Raw genomic sequence first — 25,630 nt, 5'->3', positions numbered from 1 at the left:
TTAGTCATAAAGCGATGCTGGACTTTGTTGAATGCTTTTTATGCATCTATTGAGATGATCACGTTATTTTTGTTCTAAATTCTGTTTATGTGGTATGCTGCATTTATTGACTTGCACATGTTAAATCATCCCTTCATCCCTGGTACGAAACCCACTTGATCATGGTGAATTATATTTTTGATATGTTGCTGGATTCTGTTAGCTATTATTTTGTTAAGGATTTTAGCATCTATGTTCAGCAAGGATATCAGTCTGTAGTTTTCTTTTTTGGTTATGTCCTTTCCTGGTTTTGGTATTAGGGTGAGGCTGGCTTCATAGAATGAATTAGAGAGGCTTTCTTCTTTCTCTGTCTTGTGGAATAGTGTCGAATTCTGCTGTGAATCCATCTGGTCCTGGATTTCTTTTGCTGGTAATTTTTAAATTAAGATTTCAATCACACTGCTTGTTATTAGTCTGTTCAGGGTATCTAATTCTTCCTGATTTAAGCTAGGAGGATTGTATTTTTTGAGGAATTTATCCATGTCTTCTAGATTTTCTAGTTTATGTGTGTAAAGGTGTTCACAATAGTCTTGAATAATCCTTTGCATTTCTGTGGTGTCACATCGTTTGTATTTCTGTCGTGTAATATCTCCTGTTTGTTTCTTAATGAGGTTATTTAGATTTTCTCTCTTCTTTTCTTGGTTAATCTTGCTAGTAGTCTATCAATTTTATTTATCTTTTCAAAGAACCAGCTTTTGTTTCATTTATCTTTTATATATATATTTTTTTGTTGTTGTTGTTTCTATTTCATTTAGTTCTGCTCTGATCTTGGTTGTTTCCCTTCTTCTGCTGGGTTTGGGTTTGGTTTGTTCTTGCTTCTCTAGTTCCTTGAGGTGTGACTTTAGAATGTCAGTTTGTGCCCTTTCACTCTTTTTGATAGGTGTTTAGGGCTATGAACTTTCCTATTAGTATCCCCTTTGCTGTGTCCCAGAGGTTTGATTGGTTGTGCCATTATTGTCGTTGAGTTTGAATGATTTTTAAATTTCCATCGTGATTTCACTTTTGACCCAATGATCATTCAGGAGCAGGTTATTTAATTTCCATGTATTTGCACGGTTTTGAAGGTTCCTTTTGGAATTGATTTCCAGTTTGATTCCACTGTGGTCTGAGAGAGTGCTTGATATACTTTAATTTTCTTAAATTTATTGAGACTCATTTTGTGGCCTATCATATGGTCTATCTTGGAGAAACTTCCATGTGCTGTTGTATAGAATGTGTATTCCGTGGTTGTTGGATGAAATGTTCTGTATATATCTGTTAAGTTCATTTGTTCCAAGGTACAATTTAAATCCATTGTTTCTCTGACTTTTTATCTTGATGACCTGTCTAGTGCTGTCAGCGAAGTATTGAAGTCCCCCACTATTATTGTGTTGCCGTCTATCTCATTTCTTATGTCTGTTAGTAACTGTTATATAAATTTGGGAGCTCCAGTGTTAGGTGCATATATGTTCAGGATTGTGATATTTTCCTGTTGGACAAGGCCTTCTACCATTATATAACGGTCCCTCTGTGTCTCTTTTAACTGCTGTTGCTTTAAAGTTTGTTTTGTCTAAGAATAGCTACTGCTGCTTGCTTTTGGTGTCTATTTGCATGAAATGCCTTTTTCAACATCTTTACTTTAAGTTTATGTGAGTCCTTATGTGTTAGGTAAGTCTCCTGAAGACAGCAGATAGTTCATTGGTGAGTTCTTATTTATTTTGCAGTTCTGCATATTTTAAGTGGAGCACTTAGGCCATTTACATTCAATGTTATTATTGGGATGCGAGGTACCATTGCATTCATTGTTCTACTTGTTGCCTGTGTACCTTGGTTTTTTTGTTTTTGCTTTTTAACTTGTCTTTTTGTTTTATACATCCTGTGTGATTTATGCTTTACAGAGGTTTTGTTTTGATTTATGCTTTACAGAGGTTTTTTTGGATTTCCTCGCATTGGGCTTTGCCTTTCTCTGGTGCCTCCCTGATTAGCTTAATAACTAACCTTCTGAATTATTTTTTAGGTAAATCAGGGATTTCTTCTTGGTTTGGATCCATTGCTGGCGAACTAGTGTGATTTTTGGGGGGGTATTAAAGAGCCTTGTTTTGTCATATTACCAGGGTTGGTTTTCTGGTTTCTCCTCATTTGGGTAGGCTCTGCCAGAGGGAAGGTCTAGGGCTGAAGGCTGGTGTTCAGATTCTTTTGTCTCACGGTGTGTTCCCTTGATGTAGCACTCTCCTGCTTTTCCTGTAATTGTGGCTTCCTGTGAGCTGAACTGCAGTGATTGTGGTCTCTCTTCTGGGTCTAGCCATCCAGCAAGTCTACCTGGCTCCAGACTGGTACTGGGTATTGTCTGCACAGGACAATGCACAGGACGTAAACCATCTATGGGTCTCTCAGCTGTGGACACTAGCACCCGTTCTCCTGGAGCTGGTGGTGGGGTCAAAAGGACTCTGCAAGAGTTCTTAGCTTTGGTGGTTTAATATTCTTTTTTTGTGCTGGTTGGCCACCTGCCAGGAGGTGGCACTTTCCAGGGAGCATCAGCTGTGGTAGTATGGACAAGAACCAGTGGTGGGTGGGGTCCTAGAACTCCCAAGATTATATGCGATTTGTCTTCAGCTACCAGGGTAGATAGGGAAGGCCCATCAGGTGGGAGTAGGGTTGGGTGTGTCTTAGTTCAGACTGTCCTTGGGTGCGTCTTGCTGTGGCTCCAGTGAGGGATGAGGGTGAGGTTCCCAGGTCAGTGGAGTTGTGAACCTATGAGGATTATGACTGCCTCTGCTGAGTCATGCAGGCTGTCAGGGAAGTGAGGGAAAGCCAGCAGTCACAGGCCTCACCCAGCCCCTGTGAAATCTGAAGGGCTGGTCTCACTCCAACCGTGCCTCCCCTAACAGTCCCAAGTCTGTTTCCAGGCAGTGGGCAAGCAGAGTTGAGAACCTGCCCCAGGTTACCTGCTTCCCAGCTGGAAAAGAAAAGGGCTGCGTTCTACTCCCCGCCTGCGGAGAGTCTGCACAACAGATTTGCACCCTCCCCTGAGTTCTGGCAAAGGGGCTTCCTACCCAGTTCAAATTGTTACAAAGTTCAGCTGGAGACTTCCTTTGCCCTGTGGTGTTTTTCCCCACTCCTCTGGCTTCCCTCCTGAAGGATCCCTGTAGTGCCAGGTAGGAATGGCCTGCTTGGGGACCAGGGAGCTCCCAGGGCCTTTCCCACTGCTTCATCTACCCCTATATTTCACTCAGTACTCCAAACTGACTCAGCTCCAGTTAAGGTTGGATACTTCTCCTGCAAACAGACCTTCAGTTTCTCCACTGGAGGTGTGTGTTTGGGAGAGCAGGATCTCCCTTTCCCACTTCCATAGGTGGGGCACTCACAGTATTTGGGGCGTCTCCTGGGTCCTGCAGGAGCAGTCTGCTTCCTTCAGAGGGTCTGTGGGTCCTCTCAGGATTGCTGGTTTGTTCTTGTAGTAGATCTGGAGCTAGAAATACGATGCAAGCTTCGGAATGCTGCTGTGTCCATCTGAGTCAGAGCTGCAATCTAGAAATATGCCATGAAGATCCCATATTTTCTTTATCCAGTCTATCACTGATGGGCATTTGGGTTGATTCCATGTCTTTGCTATTGTGAATACCGCTGAAATGAACACACACATGCATGTATCTTTATAACAGAATGATTTATATTCCTTTGGGTGTATAGAGTAACGGGATTGCTGGGTCAAATGGTATTTCCGGTTCTAGGTCTTTGAGGAATTGCCACACTGTTTTCCACAATGGCTGATCTAATTTACATTCCTACCAACAGTGTAAATGCATTCCTATTTCTCCATAGCCTCGCCAGCATCCGTTGTTTCTTGACTTTTTAATAATTGTCATTCTGACTAGCATGAGATGGTATCTCATTGTGGTTTTGCTTTGCATTTCTGTAATGATTAGCAATGTTGAGCTCTATTTCATATGTTTTTGGCCACCTAAATGTCTTCTTTTGAGAAGTGTCTGTTCATGTCCTTTGCCCACTTTTTAATGGGGTTGTTTGTTTCTTTCTTGTAAATTTGTTCCTTGTAGATTCTGGATATTACACCTTCATCAGATGCATGGATTATAAACATCTTCTCCCATTTTGTAGGTTGTTTGTTCACTCTGATAATAGTTTCTTTTGCTTTGCAGAAGTTCTTTAGTTTAATTAGATCCCAATCTTTGCTTTTATTGCAATTGCTTTTGATGTTTTTGTCATGAAATCTTTGCCCATGCCTCGGTCCTAAATGGCATTGCCTAGATTTTCTTCTAGGGTTTTTATAGTTTTGGGTTTTACATTTAAATCTTTAATCCATCTTGAGTTAATTTTTGTATTAGGTGTAAGGAAGGGATCCAGTTTCAATTTTCTGCATATGGCTAGCCAGTTTTCCCAGCATCATTTATTAAATAGGGAATCCTTTCCCCACTGCTTGTTTTTGTCAAAAATCAGATGGTTGCAGATGTGTGGTCTTATTTCTGAGATCTCTATTCTGTTCTATTGGTCTGTGTGTCTGTTTTTGTAGCAGTATCATGCTGTTTTGGTTACTGTAGCCTTGTAGTATAGTTTGAAGTTGGGTAGTGACACACACATGTTTAAAGGGTACCCATGAACCTCTTCTACTGAGTGGTTTTATCATGGATAGATGTTGACTTTCACACTATTTTTTTCATAAAATCTACTAATATGATGAATAATATTAATGTGCTTCCTAATACTGAACCTAACTAATGTTTCTGGAATAAATCTCCTTTAATCATTCATTGATGTTTCTTTTTATGTGCTTTTTGATTAGGTTTTGCTAATTTTTATTTAAAACTCTTTTTTAAATGATTCCCATAATATTTGTTTATTTTTTTCTAACTTTTACTTTAGGTTCGGGGGACAGGTGCAGGTTTGTTATATAGGTAAACTGCATGTCATGGGGGTTTGGTGTACAGATTATTTTGCCACCCAAGTAATAAGCATAGTACCTACTAGGTAGTATTTTTATCCTCATCCTCTTCCCACGCTCCATCCTCAGGTAGGTCCCAGTGTCTGTTGTTCCTTTCTTTGAGTCCATGTGTACTCATTGTTTAGCTCCCACTTTTAAGTAAGAATGTGTGGCATTTGGTTTTCTGTAAAATTCTTAAATTAATATAAATAAACTAGATTGAGCTATGGTTTTTACTTTTATGTGTAATCTTTGTCAGGTTTTATAATTAATATTATATACATAAAACAAAATGGAAAGTTTCACATTCTATTCAATGCTCTGGATTAACCTAAGTAGCACCAGGGCCATTTGATATCTGAAGGTTGGTAGATTTGGCCCACAAATCAATCTGTTCCTGGTCCTTCTTTTTTGGGGAACTCTTTTACAACTTCCTCGAATTTTTTCCTATGGAAATTGCTCTGCCAAGACTTTCTATCTCTATATGGTTTAATTTTATTATGTCACATTTTCCTAGAGATTTATCCATCTTTACCTGGTTTTCAAATTTATTTGAATGGAGTTAAAAAGATTCTTCCCATGGGCCTAAATCCCCTATATATCTCACTGAAGAAAATAAATGCTACTTGCTGAGTGCCCAAAATTACATTGATCGTGCTTAGTGCTTTAAGGGTAAGTTAACTCTCATACAGGCAACAATTCCACAGGGACAGTGGTTTTGTTCCATTTTACTCAAGCCCAGAGTGTCCAGTGGCAGAGTAAGGATTCCCACATAGACTCACTTTGATCCAAAAGTCACCATTATGCCATCACACAATACCATCCCTTTACAATGGAACAGGGTGTCTTCAAAAGGTGTCAAGTCAAAACATCTGGTGCCTTTGACATATATTATGTGCATAGATGCATGATTGGAAGCAAAACATTTCCTTAGGTGACACTCACTCAGTTGTACCTTTTCATAGTTTTCTCCCAGTATGGAAAGATGGAAGAAAAGTCTCTACTAAAATTTACATCTTTGGGAACAGCAGTAAGTGTAGGACCTACTGAAGTTTTCTCCTGTGTGCACTGAAATGATATACTCATCAATGGCATATAGAATTCTTCCAGGGTTCTTCCTATGACAGTAAGTGTACAGCTGTCATTACAGTCATGGGCTTATGATCCCAAAAGGGTTACAGACTGTTCATAAAAACTACAGAAGCTCCTCAATTTATGATGGGGTTATATACCAATAAACTTATCTTAAGCTGAAAATATAGTAAGTTGAAAATGAATGTAATATTCCAATAAATCCACCTTAAAGTTGAAATAGGTTGAAGCATCATAAGTCCAGATGCTCCTTGACTTATGATGGGGTAACCCTCCCAAGAAACCTACCCTAAAGTTAGAAAATCCTAAGTCCAACCATTCTAAATTTGTGATAGTTTGTAGACAATTCCTAAAGAATCCACAAGGAATAATAATAGTTTTGAAGAAAAGACTTAAACACAAAAGTGAACTTTGTAAGGCCACGAAACATGGTGACACTTGTTCTGACTTGTAGACAACTACAATCTTGCAACAGTGTAATGTGCCCACACCCTGAAAAGATCACCTTACAAGAGAACCTCAATGTCACAGAGATTATCTCATCCCTGAAAATGCGCAGCAGAGCTTGCCTGACAATTCTAAATCGTCAGCATTGGAATACTTGCAAGGCCACTTTGCTTTGAAAGATTTATGTTTTTATTCTTCAGGCTCACACATCTAGCTGTTACAATGGCATAAAATACGTGCCTGAATCAGACCAATGTGCCATTGACAAGGGTTTAAAAAAAAAAATCCAAACAACTTACAAATCAGGTTGCTAGTTTTACTATTGATTCCAATCATTAAATCAGTTGTTCTGGGTAAAGGCACCTTCTTTTCAAGGAAAAGACAGGCTAATGGGTCAGCCTGTCTTCCTGGCCTGCCATTGTCATTGTGACAAATGGTGGGGCACCCCTTGCACATTGAGCTGTCACCCCAACCTACCTGCCTCCTCCTTCTCTCTGCGAAGGCTGCCCTGGAGGACAGGGTTCACGTTTTAATTGTCTTAACATCACCACAAGCTGGAATATACCAGATAATAAGTATGCTGAATAAATGAACAAAAGGAAACTAAAAACACTAAACCTACCTTCATACTCCATTCTGATGGGCAGACATGAAAATAACCAAAATTCCATCTAGATTGGAATCAATCCTCTAATATTGCTTACAAGCAAACCCATTGGAATATGAGAAAGGAACAGTTCTCTGTGCCTGGCAGATGAAGACAGCTGAAGGTAAGTTAAATTTTTGAGGAGGATTAAGGAAAAGTGCAAAGAGGGCATTCCGGACTGGATGAGCAACATGGGTGGTGGCCAGGCACAGATATCCCAGTGTGTCCAGGAGAGCCAGTGGCCAAGAGGCTAGGGGTGAAGGTGAGGGCCAGACCTGGGGGCTGCCAGGGTGAGTAGCTCACCTATGTTATGAGGCCAATGGGAGGCCGATGAGAGTTTCAGAGGAGAGAACTGACAGGAATGACATATGCTTTAGGAAAATAAATGAAGATAGAAAAAATTGGCATCCAGAGCCTAGAAGGCAATGGGCAGGTGCTAGCCCAGCTTCTTAGATGTTATCCACTGCATACCCTTGCACCTACTGCAGACTGAATCTTGGTTTATCAGGGAGCAGTTGAGACCCTGGATTTCAGAAAAGACAGACAAAATTGCTAGCACCCAGGGATGAATGGCAATTGGTAAAAGCCAGCTATTCCCCAACCTGTGATTCACCAATCTGCATGTGCCATGCTGGGCGATGATTCAGTCTACTTGATGGAAATGGTTGGGTTTCCAACTGGTTGGGTTTAGAGGAGAGCACTTGCTTACCTGAAAGAGACAGGCTTCAATGGAATAGTCCTTTCTCGTTTTGCCTTTCCCCTTCTTTCTGCCTTGAGTGAGGAAATAACATCTGCAAGTCCACCCACCATTCTGGGAGTATAAAACGTAATGCAAGAGGACAAAATCCAACAAAAGTTGGGTGGAGTAGGAAGCTATTTCCGATGGTATCATGGAACACTTGCACCAGCCGTAGACAGTCCACCCCTGGACTTCTTATTTTACTTCTCATCTAAGTATCTATTTTTTCAAGCCAGTTAAGTCAAATGTCTGGTTACTTGTAGCTGAATGTATTCCTAATTGACAGATAAAGGTAAAATGACTCAGATGTCTAAACTAGAAAAGAGGCAATAGAAAAAAAAACCCAAGGCAAATACCATTTATAAACATAGATGTACAACTTAAAATTAAAGATTAGCAAATGAGTCCAAAATATAGAAAAAGACACAAAGAGACAAATTAGAGCGTTGGAGCTGCTGCAGTCACCTTGGGTGCTTGGTAGTGGGGGTCATTAGGGTGGAAGGAGATAAGTCTGTGGGGTTCTGGAGATGCCATTACCAACCCTGGAATGCCTCATTCTCATATATGTGAGAGAAGTGAATTCCCCTCTTGTTAAATCTGCCATGTTTTCTCTCTGTTACTAATGGCCAAACATGATTCTCATGCCAATACACTATCTTAACAAATTTGAGGAGAAAAACCATATGGTCATCTTAAAAGATGCCAAAAAGCCCACAATTATTCATTATACCAAGTTGAAACAAACCAGGAATAGAAGGAAGCTTTTTTCTACTTATTAAATGATATTGATTCTAATTTTTTAGGACTTATCACACCTAACAATGAAAACTTTAGAAGCGTTTCCATCAAGCTTTAGAACAAACTCATGACTAAGTATTACATCAAATGAGAACATTTTAAATGGCTGGAACAAGATCAACATCCAAAAATCAACACTTTTCCTACATGTCAACATTAGCCAAGTTAGAATTTTAAAAACAACACAAAAAGATCTATTTCATAATAGCCAACCAACCCCCACCAAATATCCTGTAAGTTAATTAGGAAAAACACACAAAAAGAAGGAAACCTTTATTTCTTTTTCCTTTGCAGAAAACAATAAATCTTTAATGAGGTATAGAAAGAGAACTTACATAAATGGATGGGAAGACTATATTGTTAAGATGCCAGTTCCTCTCTAATATGTATAATAAATTGAATGCAATCAATACGGAATTTTTCGTGGAAGCTGACAAACAGTTTCTAAAACTTAGAAGAATAAGCCAGTAATTCCAAGACAATTTTGATAAACAATAAGTTGGATGTTTGTTCTCGTACACTTCACACATAAAGATATTGTGACTAAAGTGATGGGTACACAGGGCAGACAGAGACATATGGACCTGTGAAGGAGAACAGAAAATGCAGAGATGTGCGAGGGTAGCGGGGAAAGAGAGAGAATTTGGTATATGATAATGGCAGATGCCCTTAACTTCCCATCCAATACCCATTCCCCTTCCTTATTGCTAACAGCCTTTGCTTTTGCTCATGGCTACAACGTGCTCGGCCCCATGTAGGAAGTCCGTGGGCTTAATATATGGGCTGATGATTGGGCTAAGTGAATCAAGACAATTCTGATATCTGCTTTCCCAGTTTTTCCTACAGCTCAAAGTATCCATGTGGCCAGTTCTTTCTCCTCCGTGAGCTGCCAAAATGCAATAGGAAATCTTCTAGGCTACTTTTGGCAAATGTTTTGCTTTCCTAAGAAAAGGGGCATGCATAGAACACTCCTACCTTGAAGTGATGTGATACGAGAAGCTGTGCTGGCCTGTGACCATAAGGGACGGGTCAAGAGAACCTGGAAGATGCTTCCATGACATCACTGAGCAGCCAACCCAATCGTGCACTGGCTCCCAACTCTGTCTTGTGAAATTAAACATCTCCGACGAAGCTGAAAGCATTGCTAACTGACAGAATGACACACATAGAGAATCCCAAATTTCTGAGAATCCTGTGGGAAAAGGACCACATTATAAAATTTATAAAATAAGTTGGAAATCCATTTGGAAAAAATAAAGCAAGATTCCCTACATCCTATCACTGACCAACAAATTCCACAGGAATTAAATACACATAGAGAAGAAGTAAAACTGTAAGTGTGCCAGAGAAAAGTATAGGTGAATACATTTATGACCTTGTGGTAGAAAAGTGTGCTGGAGACCCTGCCTGATGTTGACCACAGCCCTTGCCTTTGTGTTTCTAGATCACATTTCTTGGCCTCCCAAGGCCAAGCAAGGTGTGGCCATGTGACTTAAGTTCCATGAAAATAGAATATGGCATGGAAGGAATGAGCCATTTCCAGGCCTGGCCCCAATCTCCCACGGCATCCACACTTCTCCCTTATCTCTTATTTGCCAGCTCAGCTCATTAGAAAGGATTCAGCAGACAGTCAGTAACCCCAGGGGATAGTAGAACTGCTGGATGGGAGCAATGTGAGTCCCTACATGATGGTATTGTCCCTATCAGGCTGGTACATGGCAAGAAATAAACCTGCCTTGTGTTAAAGTGCTGAGATTTGTGGGGATGCTCGTTTTAGCTTTTAGCCAGCCCTAACTAATAGATAAAGCCTTTGTAAGAGCTAAAAAGTGAAGGTCCATCTAATATGGTTTGGCTGTGTTCCCACCCGAAACGTCATCTTGAATTGTAATCCCCATAATCCCCACGTGTCAAGGGTGGGATGAGGTGGAGGTAATTGGATCATGGGGGTGGTTTCCCCCATGCTGTTCTCACGATAATGCGTGAGTTTTCATGAGATCTGATGGTTTTTATAAGTGCCTGGCATTTCCCCTGCTTGTATTTCTCCTTCCTGCTGTCCTGTAAAGAAAGTGCCTTGCTTCCCCTTCACTTTCCACCATGATTGTAAGTTTCCTAAGGACTCCCCAACCATGCTGAACTGTGAGTCAATTAAACTTATCTCCTTTGTAAATTACCCAGTCGCAGGCAGTTCTTTATAGCAGCATCAAAACAGACTAATAGAGTAAATTGGTACCACAGAGAGTGGGGTGCTGCGATAAAGATACCCAAGAATGTGGAAGCGACTTTAGAACTGGGTAACAGGCAGAGGTTGGAACAGTTTGGAGGGCTCAGAAGACAGGAAGATGTAGGGAAGTTTGGAACTTCCTAGAGACTTGCTGATGGCTTTGACCACAACGCTGACAGTGAGATGGACAATCAAGTCCAGGCTGAGGGGATCCCAGATGGAGATGAGGAACTTGTTGGGAACTGGAGCAAAGGTGATCCTTTTTATGCTTTAGCAAAGAGACTAGTGGCATTTTGCCCCTGCCCTAGGCATCTGTGGAACTTTGAACTTGAGAGAGATGATTTAGGGTATCTGGTGGAAGAAATTTCTAAGCAGCAAAGCATTCAAGAGATGACTTGGTGCTCTTAAAAGCATTTAGTTTTATTCATTCACAAAGATTTGGTTTGGAATTGGAACTTATGTTTAAAAGGAAGCAGAGCACAAAAGTTCAGAAAATTTGCAGCCTGAAAATGTGATAGAAAAAAAAATTTTTTTTTTTTTTTTTTTGAGGAGTAACTCAAGCTGGCTGTAGAAATGTACTTAAGTAATGAGGAGCCAAATGTTAATCACCAAGACAATGGGGAAAATGTCTCCAGGGCATGTCAGAGGTCTTCACAGCAGCCCCTTGCATCACAAGCCAGGAGACCTAGGAGGAAAAAAATGATTTTGTGGGTCGGGCCCAGGGCCTTGCTGCTTTGTGCAGTCTCAGGACTTGGTGCCCTGTGTCCCAGCTGTGGCTAAAAGGGGCCAATGTACAGCTCAGGTTGTTGCTTCCGAGGGTGCAAGTCCCAAGCCTTGGTGTTGGGCCTGCAGGTGCACAGAAGTCAAGAATTGAGGTTTGGGAACCTCTGCCTAGATTTCAGAGGATGTATGAAAATGCTGGGATGTCCAGGCAAAAGTTTGCTGCAGGTGCAGAGCCCTCATGAAGAACCTCTGCTAGGGCAGTGCAGAGGGGAAATGTGGGGTCACAGCCCCCACACAGAGTCCCCACTGAGGCACTGCTTAGTGGAGCTGTGAGAAGAGGGCCACCATCCTCCAGATCCCAGAATGGTAGATCCACCGACAGTTCACACTGTGCACCTAGAAAAGTCGCAGACACTCAACACAAGCCTGTGAAAGCAGCCAGGAGGGGGTCTATACCCTGCAAAACCACAGGGATAGAGCTGCCCAAGGCCATAGGAGCCCACCTGTTGCATCAGCATGACCTGGATGTGACACATGGAGTCAGAGGAGATCATTTTGGAACTTTAAGGTTTAAGATTGTCCTACTGGATTTTGAACTTGCATGGGGTCTGCAGCCCCTTTGTTTTGGCTAATTTCTCCAATTTGGAATGGCTGTATTTACCCAACGCTTGTACTCCCATTGCATCTAGGAAGTAACTAACTTGCTTTTGACTTTACAGGCTCATAGGCAGAAGGGACTTGCCTTGTCTCAGATGAGACTTTGGACTTAGACTTCTGGGTTAATGCTGGAATAAGTTAAGACTTTAGGGGACTGTTGGAAAGGCATCATTGTGTCTTGAAATGTGAGAACACAAGATTTGATTTGGAAGGGGCCAGGTGTGGAATTATATGGTTTGGCTATGTCCCTACCCAAAATCTTATCTGAATTGTAATCCCCATGTGTTAAGGGTGGGACCAGGTGGAGGTCACTGGATCATGGGGGAGGTTTCTCCCATGCTGTTCTCATGACAGTGAGTGAGTTCTCATGATAGTGAGTGAGTTCTCATGAGATATGATGGTTCTGTAAGTGCCTCACATTTTCCCTGCTTGCATTTCTCCTTCCTATTGCCCTGTAAAGAATGTGCCTTGCTTTCCCTTCACCTTCCGCCATGATTGTAAGTTTCCTGAGGACTCCTCAGCCATGCTGAACTGTGAGCTAATTAAACCTCTTTCCTTTATAAATTACCCAATCTCGGGCAGCTCTTTATTTCAGTGTAAAAACAGACTAATACACCATCAAAATAAATTTGATAAAACCGATAATAGCAAAAACCAAAGACAATAAACAAAGTTCTATATGATAAAAAAAATAGATATTTTAAAGTTATATAACAGAACAAGAAATTTTGGAAAACACATAAAAACAAGGGATTGGTATTCAATGGACCAATTAAAAAATTGACATATTACATGAATGTGCAATTTACAGGAAACTCAAATGACTAGAATCAACCTTAGTCATAATGACAAAAATACAAATTAGACAAGATACCCACTAACCACCCTCACCCACGCCCTCATGCATCAAATTGGCAAGGGAAAAAAAGCCTGAAAACATCAAGTCCTGGTGAAGTGAAATTGGTAGTTTTTAACACTGCTAGTAGGGGAATATTGGGCTAGTGGTGAGGTCAGGAGGGGCCATATTTTTTAGTATCTAAAATTGTTTTTAATATAGAATACATATTTTAATATAGAATACATATATAGAATTGTAACTATACAATTCTGCCTCTCAGTATCTTCCTGAGAGAACACTCTGCTTATGTGTACAAAGAAGCACATCTAACGATGCTCCCTGCAGCATAGCTGGAAATATAAAAAAAGTTTGTCAATAGGAGATTGGCTGAATCAAGCCTATTACATCAGTACCTGAACTACATTATAGGTGTCAACAAGGAAGTGTCTCTAGGACACATGAGATTATTAATGTGTTATAGCATGATTAAACAATACTAACAGGAAAAAGGTCTCATGGGTAGAAAACTTTCCAGAAGGAAAACTAGCTATGGTCATGAGGGCTCTCAGGAGCTCAGGACCCGGGAGGGAGGGAGCAGGACACTCATCTCTACTTTAAGGCCTCCCAAACTCTTTGCCCCCTGCTCACATAATAAACCACACTTCAAGCATCATTTTCTACCGAAGCTATTAAATAAGATACAAGAAATGACAGGGGCCTAGGCTCTAGCATGGAAGCAAATGCAAGCAAGAGAAGAGTATAAAGGTGCACCTTGTCTGGCAGGTTATGTGATGGGGGTTGGAGAATCCACGGAGGCTGTGCCGGCACAAACCCTGGGGAAAGGTAGGGCTAGTTTTGAGTTGAAGCTTTGCCATGCTCTTCAAGTGTGGTCTTTAGGAAATCACTAAACCCCTGTGAATCCACTTCCCCAACTATATATGCAGAAGATACCATATCTTTCTTGGAACTGTGTTAAGTTTAAATAAACCTAAATAAAAATATTATACCTATCGGCCTGCCTGCCTGCCTGTCCACCTATCATCTACCTTCAATCTATATTCTATCTCTCCCTTTCTTGTTCCACCTACCTACCTACCTACCTACATATCTTTTGATGTATATTTGTTCCTGTCTGTATGTATCTATCTTTCTAATTATTTTTTCTCATTGTCTGTCTGCCTTCCTCTTTCCTGATTTTCTGTCTCTCCTTCCATTGGTCATGTGTCTGTCTTACTATTATCTATGTAGATGTCTAACTACCCATCTTTCTTTCTTCCTTTCTTTCTTTCTTTCTTTCTTTCTTTCTTTCTTTCTTTCTTTCTTTCTTTCTTTCTTTCTTTCTTTCTTTCTTTCTTTTTCTTTCTTTCTTTCTTTCTTTCTTTCTCTCTCTCTCTTTCTTTCTTTCTTTCTTTCTTTCTTTCTTTCTTTCTTTCTTTCTTTCTTTCTTTCTGTCTCTCCTCTCTCTCTCTCTCTTCTCTCTCTCTCTCTCTTTCTTTCTGGCATCCTGTCTATTTCTACCTGTCTCCATCCATCCATCCATCCATCCATCCATCCATCCATGCACTGACCCACCCACCCACCTATGCATGTTTCTGGGTGTCTATTTGTCAGTATGTCTGTATGCCTTTGTGCTATATATCTGTCTATCTGACTGCCTGTCTGTCTCTCTATGCTAGAAACTCTCTGTTTTTCTGTCTATCCATCTGGGGGTCTCAATGTTTTTCCCATCTGTCTTGTCTGCATGTCTTTCAACCTATCCTGTTTGTCTACATATCTATCCATATGCCCATGAATGTATCTATCTGATTATCCACAACCTGCCTGAATGTCTGTCTATATATCCCCCTCCCTTTCCTTTCTCCCTCTATATCTTTCTGTCTGACTGTGTTTCACTGTCTAATAATGATTGTCTAACTTCTCCCTGACAGTCTAATTTCTATTGACCACTGTTGACCTACCTTCTTGGTGCTTGACACAGAGCAGAGCCTCACTCAAGGCTAGTTTACTTCTCCCTTTTCAGTTCCTTTCGCTCCTTCATTGCTCCATTCCTACACCCAGCTGCCATTAACTGGGCCATTGCTCTGTGTTATGTGCTAGGGATACAACCTAAAATCAGGTAGGGTCTCTGCCTACCTCAAACACAAACAAAAGAGTGTTTGGGCTGCTGGCCTAAAAAACAAATTAATGAGGCAGTTATATCACATGATGCTTAGAGCTATGAGAGACAAGATGGTGTTAGGCACAAGGGAAGGGCACCCATGTTAGACTGGAGTGGAGGAGAGAGTAAGAGAGGCTCTGAAGAAGTGACATCTCATCTGAAAACCACAGGGGACTGGGGATTTTGCAAAGAAGTAGAGGGCTGAGTTCCATGTAACTGGGGAAGGGGTATGGACAGTGGGTGCAGAGCCAGGAAAAGAGGGAACAGGGTACATGTAGACCTGGAGAACAACAGAGCCAGGACACAGTCAAAAATTCTAACTAAGGAATTGACAAAATTCAGGCAAGAGAGACCAAAATTGACCTAAATAAATACAGAGATGTACTGTTTTTATGAACTGTAAGATATACCACAGTTAAGATGTCAGGTATAGTCACACTGATCTATAAATTCAATGCAATCCCAGTCAACATTCCAACAGGTTTCTTTGTAGGCACAGACAAGCTGATTCTAATTTTATATAGAAAGATAAAGAAACTAGATTAGCCAAAACAACACTGAAAAAGAAAAAAGTTAGAGGACTCACACACTTGATTTTAAGATGCATTATAAACCTCCCATGGCCAAGACAGTATAGCATTGGGATAGTAGAGGATAGACACACTTACTACTAAAACGAAAGACAACTGATTTTTGACAAAGGCACAAAGACAATCCAATGGAGAAAAGATAAGACTTTTCTAAAAAATGATGCTGGAGCAAATGGACTTCTATAAAGTAAACTCAATCTACATCTTACACCATATATAAAATTAACTCTGAATGGATCATAGACTAGGTGTGCATGTATGTTTACGTGTCCATATGTGAGCATGTGTATGCATGTGCTGTGTGTGTGCATGTCCATGTGAGTGTACGTGTTTAACAGTGTGTATGTGTGTCTGTGACTTCTGTGTTTATGTTGAACGTGTGTGAATACATGTGAATGTTTGCATGCGCATGTGTGTGTGTATGTATGTGCACATTCACATAACTGTGTGTGACAGTCTGTGCATGTTAAAAAGGGAGAGAGGGAAGGGTGTCTAAGGGACATTTGGATAGAAATTCCAGTGGGCTGGCTGTTAATACTTGGAAGTTTCCAGCCCACTTAGAGTAAGTGGAACCAAAAGAGTCGACGTAGTGGCTCTTTCCATTAAGAAAAAAGAATTTAGATTTCACAAAAACAGGAGAATTTCAGCTTTTGGGCTTTCTTATTGGCCCATGTTAGTTGATTATTTACACATATCAGTGACTGGTAAAATTCAGTGTTTTATTTTAGTGTCTATCTTTTCAAATATAATAAACAACTTTGCCCAAATAAAAAAAATAAACATAAAGGAAATAAATATCTGTCATCATGTATGGATTTGAACTTTTAAAATAGATAACATTGAGATAGGTGGATTCTGAAGAACCCACCCAGCATTCTATACTACCCTGTCAACTTTATGACCCAACAGATTAATCTACTAATTGTTTTCTTCTTTAGTTTCTTGGGTTTTCATTTTTAGTCACTAGAAACACTTATACAAATACAAATCCAGGCAGGCATTCCAAAAATTCCTGGGGATAATTTACGTCTAGTCCCTGGTTCTCACTGCCTCAGTTTTGAGAGGAGGATTGCAGTTCCTATTTTAATATGGTTGTGGTGGTGATTACATAGCATAGTGCCTGGCACACAGCTAGTACCAAAAAAAGGATAGGTACCCCATAAATATATACACCTACTATATACCCACTGAAATAAAAAAAAATCAAAAACATAGGTATGATTATGATTATGTATATATTTATTTGCAATATATTCTTAAATTAATAACCTGGGAAACCTAATAAAACCATCTGGAGTTCTATTCCTTGAGAAGATTTCCTTTGGTACTTTTTATATCAAAATAACATATAATTTTTAAAAGGTTGGTTCTGAATTGAAACTGATGACTATGAAGTCCAAGTTGATAGGATCAGCTGTTTGAGTCAGAAAGAAACTGCATTCTTAAGCAGAAAATTTGTTTGTCTACACTCCCCTGAGGAAAGAATGGTAAAGCCAATTGCATTCAAACACTAAGCATTGGCTCAAGACCAAATAAGAAGCATTGCAGCCCTGGATGATGTAGTCAATGTAAGTTCGAAGCAATTGATTTCAACAAAGAAAACTATTCTGCTACTGGCCACGGATGGGGTATCTTTCTGAACTGCACGTTGTCCCCACAAATAAGGTACCTCTAGTTTTAAGCCTCCCTAATCAATGGCCAAGGATGCAATTATAGTTGCAGAGAAGGGGAACTCAAATGGAGTGGGAATAAAGAAAGGAAGAGTAATAAAGAATAGGAAAGGGACAGTAGAGAAGCAGGAGAAAGGAGATGGGAGAAGCCGGGAAAGATGAAAGACAGCTCTGCTGAGAAGCACATACCCAAGAACAATCAACCCTATACATTTCATGGATGCTGCATCAGTTACCTATTGCTGTGAAACGACGACTCCCAAATTTAGGGACTTAAAACGACACATATACATAATCTCACCATTTCTGTGGGGCAGGAGTCAGAGTGCACCTTAGCTCAGGGTCTCTCACAAGGCTGCAATCAAAATGTGAGTTGAGGCTGCAGTCTCATCTGAAGGCTCAAATGAGGAACCTTTCTCTTCCAAGCTTACTCATGTGATCATTCACAGAATTGTTTCTGAGGGTTGTTGAACTAAGAAGCTCAGTCCTTTGCCACGTGGGCCTTTCCAAAGGTGAGATCACAAAATCAGAGTTGTTTCATCAGAGCAACCATGTGAGAAGAGTCAGAGAGAGCCTGAGCAAGACAGAAGCCACTGCATTTGCATCCTGGTCTTGGAAGTGACACCTGTCACTTCCGCTGTATTTTGTTATTAACAGCGAGTCACTATGTCCAGCTCACACCCAAGGGCAGGGGACAATACGAAGATGCGACGTCAGGAGGCAGGAATGGTTAGGAGCTGTGTCAGAAGCTGTCTCCCACACATGGCCTTGCAGTGTCTACACCGGAGCTCAAGTGCATTGTGCAGGCCAAAAAGCGGCACCTTCACACGGTGCTACGTGATCACTCACAACTTGTCAACCACCATATTTTAGCTGATTGTTATGGAAACATTGATTCCAAACCTGAAAAAGGGAAAAATGATGATTTCTGGGATCTGTGATATTCTGCTAGAATGCAAAAAAGTCTGATTGATCTCATTCTGAAGCTCTTGAGCAGTGTGACAAATATTTATCTAATCATTCACAATTGGTTAAAATAAAGAGGTTTATAGCCCTGTGAGATTAGCCTGCAGGATTGATAGCTTATGACTTTTACTGCCTAGTAAACAAATTAACTCCAAATTTGGCATTTGTATTGCTTTGTAGAGGTTTGCCTTAACTTAGCATCTCATTTCTGCATTTCTTTCCCAACTGACCTTAAAAATCCCAGTTACCAGCCAGGCGCGGTGGCTCATGCCTGTAATCCCAGCACTTTGGGAGGCTGAGGTGGATGTGTCACGAAGTCAGGAGATTGAGACCATCCTGGCTAACACGGTGAAACCCTGTCTCTACTAAAAATACAAAAAATTAGCCAGGCGTGGTGGCAGGTGCCTGTAGTCCCAGCTACTCGGGAGGCTGAGGCAGAAGAATGGTGTGAATCCGGGAGGCGGAGCTTGCAGTGAGCCGAGATCGCACCACTGCACTCCAGCCTGGGTGACAGAGCGAGACTCCGTCTCAAAATCAATCAGTCAATCAATCAATCAATCAATCAATCAATCAATCCCAGTTACCAAATGCTTGTGGAGCCAGATCATTTGTCTTTTTGCTGGTTCCCTAATTAATGAGTTAAACAAAGCTTTGGAACATGGTAGCAGATGATTTTGCCTGAGAATTGAGCTTTTGCATGCTCTAGGAGTAACCAAGATGTACACAGGGAATTCAGCAAAGTGCTGAATACACACTGGGTTCCTGGCCTTATCTTGACTGGCTGACCCACCTTCACACACTTACGGGGCACAATGTCTGTGGGGATAGCAAGCCCCCAGGGGATTTAAGAACTGCCCTAAGGGTGTGTCTTCAAGCCTTTTGTGAATTTATACTTATGCCATCTCACGGGGGACTGTGTCTCTTTCCATGGCTCAGCAACAGGGCTTTGAAGAGTAAGCCCCAAAACCAAGTTCTGGGTATGAGGGTTTCCTGGCTGGTGATGCTGATGAACCCACACTGGGGAACACAGACTGCCGGGCTGCTGCTGTACAGGAGAAGGGAACAGGAAGAGGGAGATGCAGGGAGGGGCCTGGCCCCGGGCTGTGGAGGAGGAGGGGTCCTTTTCGCCCGAGTGTGGCCAAGCACCTGCAAGCCTCCTGGGAGTGGGCCTCTCTGCACGGGCTTTGCCTTGGCTTCCAGCCACCTCCATTTGGTTCTCTAGCACACAGGCCTGGAGCGTGGAGCTCACTCAAGTCCAGAGAGCTCAGGTTTCTAAGTGGACAGATATCCCACAGGATGTGCTTTGGGAAACTGAGAAAAGGCAGCCCTGATATTTCCATCCACACACTCAAGTGAAACTCAGTGATTTCCTTGGTGTTGATGCAGAACCAGAGGTTTGATTTTCACCTACACTTCACTCATCCTATAACCTTTGGGTTTGCTCCTGGGAAAACAGAAAAGGCACAGTCCCATCCCCAAGGAGCGCATACAGAGGACAAGGAGACAAGCAAGGATTCCTGGCACGTGAACAGCTGGTAAGAAGGAAAAAGGAGATGTGGCGAGGCTTCAGGGAAGCCTGGGGCTGGAGCCCACAAGAAGTGTCCTCTGGTCCTGGCAAACCCCAGGCTAGCTGGGTTGGTATCGCCCCAGAAAGCAGGGGAACCTCACAGGGCCATCCGTTCAAGCTCAGCCTGACAAGAAGCCGACAGAAAGCATGTCATCCGGACGCAGGATGCAGAGCGGTCTTCTCTGTGAGCACTAGCTCTCATCTGCTTTTAAGAGTTGTGGGGAAGAAAATGAGGCAAGTAACCTTTTCCGAGGAAGTATTTTTAAGATATTAACATGTTTTCCAACAGCAATTTTTTTGAAGACTCAGTCTAATTCATATTCGTGTGTAGCTTCTAAAATAACTTATATTTGCACAAACTGTTTTCTTGGTAAAATTTTCAAAACATTCTCAAGGAAGATGCATTCTGTGGCAATGGGATGCCAATAGAACTAAAAGGACTTGATCTAAATGGAAAAAAATACCCACACATAATCTTCAGATTAAAAAAAAAAACCAATTGGTTAGTGGTGACTGAAAGGCAAACCTGACAACAGACCAGGGAGGTTCAGGCCCAGCGAGGGGAGGCAGTTAAGGGTGACCAAGAGCAGGAGGAGGAAGCCGATGGGGGAGGGCACATCAGGACACTGTTCACTGATGAATACTTCCTGGCGTGGTGGTTTCATTCCCTATGCAACCTTTTAACTGCCGGGACACAGAGCATGGGGCATCTACTCTGTCATTCAGATTTATTAGCATTTTTGCTAAAGGTCTTATAAAAGATCTCAGGAATAAAAGCAGCATCCAGTGGCTCTTGCCCATGTTTCCTGTGTCTGATAATAATTAACAGCTACTGCTTAGCAAGGCCAGCCACAGGCTCTACCCTCCGCCATATGCCTCCTGCGATGGTCACTCCCAGTCTCCTAATTGTAACTATAAGGACACTAAAGGTTTGTGAGGAGAAATGTTTGCTCACAGTCACCTGGTTGTTGTATGACAGAGACAAGATGCATACCTAGATGCCTATCTGAATGGTCTAACTTCAGAGTCCTCTTGACCACCTCACCATATGCTCCCTTGTGTGATGACCTCCCAACCACAGAAAATGTGAAACATAAACGACTATGTGACAAAGAAAGTCTGAGGTCCCAATACACTAATGGCTTAAAAATCATAATACAACCATCAAGGGATGCTAAGATCACTGGATGAAAATCAGCCAGGGAAGAGAATGTTCACGGAGCTTCAAAGTCTGCCCCATTGCTTACTAGTAAAAGACAAGAATGTAAAAAGTGACTTTATAGGCCAGATGTGGTGGCTCACACCTGTAATCCCAGCACTTTGGAAGGCCGAGGTGGGTGGACTACCTGACTTCAAGAGATGGAGACCATCCTGGCCAACATGGTGAAACCCCATCTCTACTAAAAATACAAAAATTAGCTGGGTGTGGTGGTGGGTGCCTGCAGTCCCAGCTACTCGGGAGGCTGAGACAGGAGAATCGCTTGAATCTGGTAGATGGAGGTTGCAGTGAGCCGAGATCTTGCCACTGCACTCCAGCTGGTGACAGAGCGAGACTCCATCTAAAAAAAAAAAAAAAGTAACTTTATAAAGAGAGCTCATGAGAAACGACCTTAGCCCGGTGAACAAACTTATCACCATGAGCCATGGGCGCCCACTGATGTGCTGGAAAGAGAGATGGAGGAAATGTCTATCTCAATCTAAGTATGAGGAAATAATCAGACAAGTCCAGATTGGGTAGCGCTCCATAAAACAAGTGGCTCAGACTCTTCAAAAACATCAACATCATGAAAGAGAAAAATGAAAGCAGGGCTTTAGTTCAGATAAAAAGAGACATAACTGAATTCAGTGAGTGATACTTAATTGAACACTAGACAGTGGAAAACAGCTATGATGAATATTTGGGAGACAATCAGAGTTATCTGGATAGGGACAACATATTTGGATAATATCTCTTTATCAATATTATATTTCACAGTGGTAATGGTACTACACTTTTGTAGAAGGCAGCTGTGTACTTAGGAGATGATGCCAAAGTGTGTCATGATGTCAACAGCCTACTTTCAAATGATTCAGACAAAAAGAATCAAACACACACAAACACATATTTACCATCTGCGTGTGTCTGTGTATAAACAATTGGTAAATCTGGGTGAAGAATTATGGGTGTTCACTTTTCTATTCCTTCAAGTTTTCTGTAGAATTAAAGCTTATAAAATAAAAAGTAGAGGCCGGGCGCGGTGGCTCAAGCCTGTAATCCCAGCACTTTGGGAGGCCGAGACGGGCGGATCACGAGGTCGGGAGATAGAGACCATCCTGGCTAACACAGTGAAACCCCGTCTCTACTAAAAAATACAAAAAATTAGCCGGGCGAGGTGGCAGGCGCCTGTAGTCCCAGCTACTCGGGAGGCTGAGGCAGGAGAATGGCGTAAACCCGGGAGGCAGAGCTTGCAGTGAGCTGAGATCCGGCCACTGCACTCCAGCCTGGGCGACAGAGCGAGACTCCGTCTCAAAAAAAAAAAAATAAATAAATAAAAATAAAAAATAAAATAAAATAAAATAAAAAGTAGGCAAGAAGGTATATAAAAATATTTGTTCCAAGAGTGATAAAGCAAAAGAATTTGCTATCACTCTTGATATCGGTCAGATTAAAATTGTATTTTTGGATAAGAAGAGGAAACAGTAAAAGTAAAAATAATTAGTGTGTTAAGATAATAGGACTATTTTTCTTTTGCTTATAATATTTTAAAAATCAATAATGGTTGCAACAGATGACAAATTTTGCACTGGTATAAATCAAGTCACTTGTCAATCACTACAGTTGTTTTTTTCCTTTTAAAGAATAATGCCTATTATTCCAATCTCAAATTCTAATGCCGTATGAAATACATTTCATGACTCTTTCTCAATGAACCTTATACTTTATCCGGGCTTTAGGTTTGATTTCCAGGGAGTCCACAGAACCACTACCAGGTCTATTGTCAGAGGCAGTGACTGCACTTGCCCCTCTGGCTTGCCACTAAGACCCCACCAACACAGGACTTACTTTTCAGACACCTGATTCTGGAGGTGTGTGGCAGTCAGGCATGCAGGCCAACGCCGCACCGTCCCTGCTGGAAATGGCCCATTGTTGCCCCAGTGGAAGGTGAGACCACAGCGCCTGAGAACTCTGGAAAAGACAGTGAGAATCAAAGAGAATGTTCACACTTCATGGAAAGTGAGAATTCACAATTTCAATGTTAGGATTTTTTATATTTAAAAAATTAAATATTAATATTTCAAATTTTAAAATGATTTTAAATATTTAACATGCATTTGCAGTTGGCTGGTGAATCCCACACCCCTGTCTCCCACTCCTAATACATGACCCCACCCTTAAATTTTTAAATGAATGCCCCATCAGGAGACAGATGAGGATCAATGGGAAAAGTCTCATCTGTGTAGACTTAACAGACGTGAGGGTGGGCTTAGAGCTCCTAGAAGCGGATGTGCCAGGGGAGGGAACTGTGCTTCCCAGCGGGGCTCGAACACTGAACTCTGACTTCTGAGATTCTGGGAGAGAGGTTCTGGGGGTGTGATCTGCGGGGAACCTCAAAGTGAGGGGGCTGTTCATATTTCACACAGAACCAGGTGCACCCCATCTGGACTGGGCATCCCCTAGGTCAGCAGATGTCTGTATATTTTTACCTTTTTAGGTCATTTATCTAATAACTTATAGATAAAATTTAATTTTTACTCAGTTAAATAACATACATAACCTCTAATTTCCACATAGGATAAGGCCCCTAGTTCAATCTAATTCCCATCTCTTCCTCTGCTACCTGCTATATTTTGTTGAAATTATTTAAAATGTTAATTTGAAATTCCTTTTGATTTTTGTATTCTACTTTCTCAGGAGTCATAATTCTTAACAACTGCTTTAAGCTTCAGTTCTATATTATTACTTGTAACATGACTGTGTTTTGGTATTTGCTGATTGATCATAAATAATTTGCATATCTCTCATTGCTCCTTTACTTTTCAATTTTACTAGAAGGCTTGAGTAGTACTTTCAAAATGATTTTGTAGGCAATAAATTTTCTGATTTCTAACGCAAAAGAATAGAATCAATAGCTAAGACAATCTTGAAAAAGAAGGACAAAGTTGGAAGTCTCACACATCTTGATTTCAAAACATACTATGAATCTATGTTAATCAAAGCACGTGGTGTGGGCATAAAGACAGATTTACAGTCCACACAAGGTAGACCAGAAATACATCCTCAAATATATGGTTAAATCATTTTCCACAAGGGTGCCATGCATGGCTTCACAAAAATGGCCAAACGTTTTCCTCAAGACCATTCCATGTGGAAAGGACAATCTTTTCAATAAACGGTGCTGGGAAAACTGTACATCCACATGAAAAATAATGAAGTTAGACTCTTACCTAACATTGTATGCAAAAATTAACTAAAAATGGATTGAAGACCTAAATGTAAGAGCTAAACCTATAAAACTCATACAGGGAAAGACTGGGGAAAAGCTTTATGGCACTGGATTTGACAATTATTTCTTGGGTACGATGCCACCAAAAAAACAGGGAAAACAGGAACCAAAGGAAAAACAGATAAATTGGATTTCATCAAAATTACAAACTTTTGTGTACCAAAGGACACTATCAAAGTGAAAAGGCAACCAATAGAATGACAGAAAATGTTTAAAAATCATATCTCTGATAAGGGATTAATACCCATCACATATGCAGAACCCCTGTAACTCAACAGGAAGAACCTGAAAAAATGGAAAGATATCCCACGCTCACGGATTAGAAGAATTAATATTGCTAAAATGTCTATATTAACCAAAGCGATTTATAGATTCAATGCAATTCCTCTCAAAATACCAATGACATTCTTCACAGAAATAGAAAAAAGGCTGAAATTCATATGAAACCACAGAAGACCTTGGATCTAAAGTGATCCTGAGCAAAAAGAACAAAGCTAAAGGCATCACACTGGTTGTGTTTTCAAATGATACTACCAACCTACAGTAACCAAAAGAGCATGGCACTCACATAAAAACAGACACATCCACCAATGGAACAGAACAGAGAACCCGCAAATACATCCACACACTTACAGCCAACTCGGTTTCGACAAACGTGGCAAGAACACACATGGGGGAAAATACAGTCTCTTTAATAAATGGTGCTGAGAAAATCAAATATCCATGTGCAGAAGGATGAAACTAGATCCTTATCTCATCATATACAGAAATCAACTCAGAATGGATTAAAGGCTTAAATGTAAGACCTAAAATTATGGAACTACCATAAGAAAACATTGGGGAGACACTTCAGGACATTGGTTTGGGCAAAGATTTTTGCATAAGACCTCAAAAAGGCAACAATAGAACAACGGGTTTATATTAAGCGAAAAAGCTTCGGCACAGGAAGGGAAACAGCTAAGTGAAGAGACAACCTAGAGAAAGGGAGAAAATATCTGCAAACTTCCACCTGACAAGGGATTAATAACCAGATTATATAAGGAGCTCAAACAACTCCATAGCAAAAAAACAAATCATCTG

The 25,630-nt window shown here is 41.0% G+C and overlaps 2 protein-coding genes across 3 annotated transcripts in view; one reads left to right on the top strand and one right to left on the bottom strand.

The window, feature by feature from the left end:
- Positions 1–25,630, top strand: part of CHRNA7 (cholinergic receptor nicotinic alpha 7 subunit) — an 880,272-nt gene that overhangs the window by 380,688 nt on the left and 473,954 nt on the right. The window lies entirely within an intron of this gene.
- The window catches only part of OTUD7A (OTU deubiquitinase 7A), a 370,474-nt gene that overhangs the window by 169,708 nt on the left and 175,136 nt on the right, over positions 1–25,630 (bottom strand). Inside the window, exon 2 of one of the 2 annotated variants that reach the window (XM_050795833.1) lies at positions 23,110–23,232. The exons of the other annotated variant lie outside the window; for it this stretch is intronic. The gene's annotated coding sequence lies outside the window, so the exon portion shown is untranslated. The remainder of the gene's footprint in view (positions 1–23,109; positions 23,233–25,630) is intronic. 2 annotated transcript variants of the gene reach the window in all.

The sequence above is a fragment of the Macaca thibetana genome, chromosome 7, assembly GCF_024542745.1.
Source record: "Macaca thibetana thibetana isolate TM-01 chromosome 7, ASM2454274v1, whole genome shotgun sequence".
In the NCBI taxonomy this organism is placed as follows: Eukaryota; Metazoa; Chordata; class Mammalia; order Primates; family Cercopithecidae; genus Macaca; species Macaca thibetana.
Note: the sequence above shows the minus strand (reverse complement) of the source record. Positions and strands in the feature narration are given on the sequence as shown.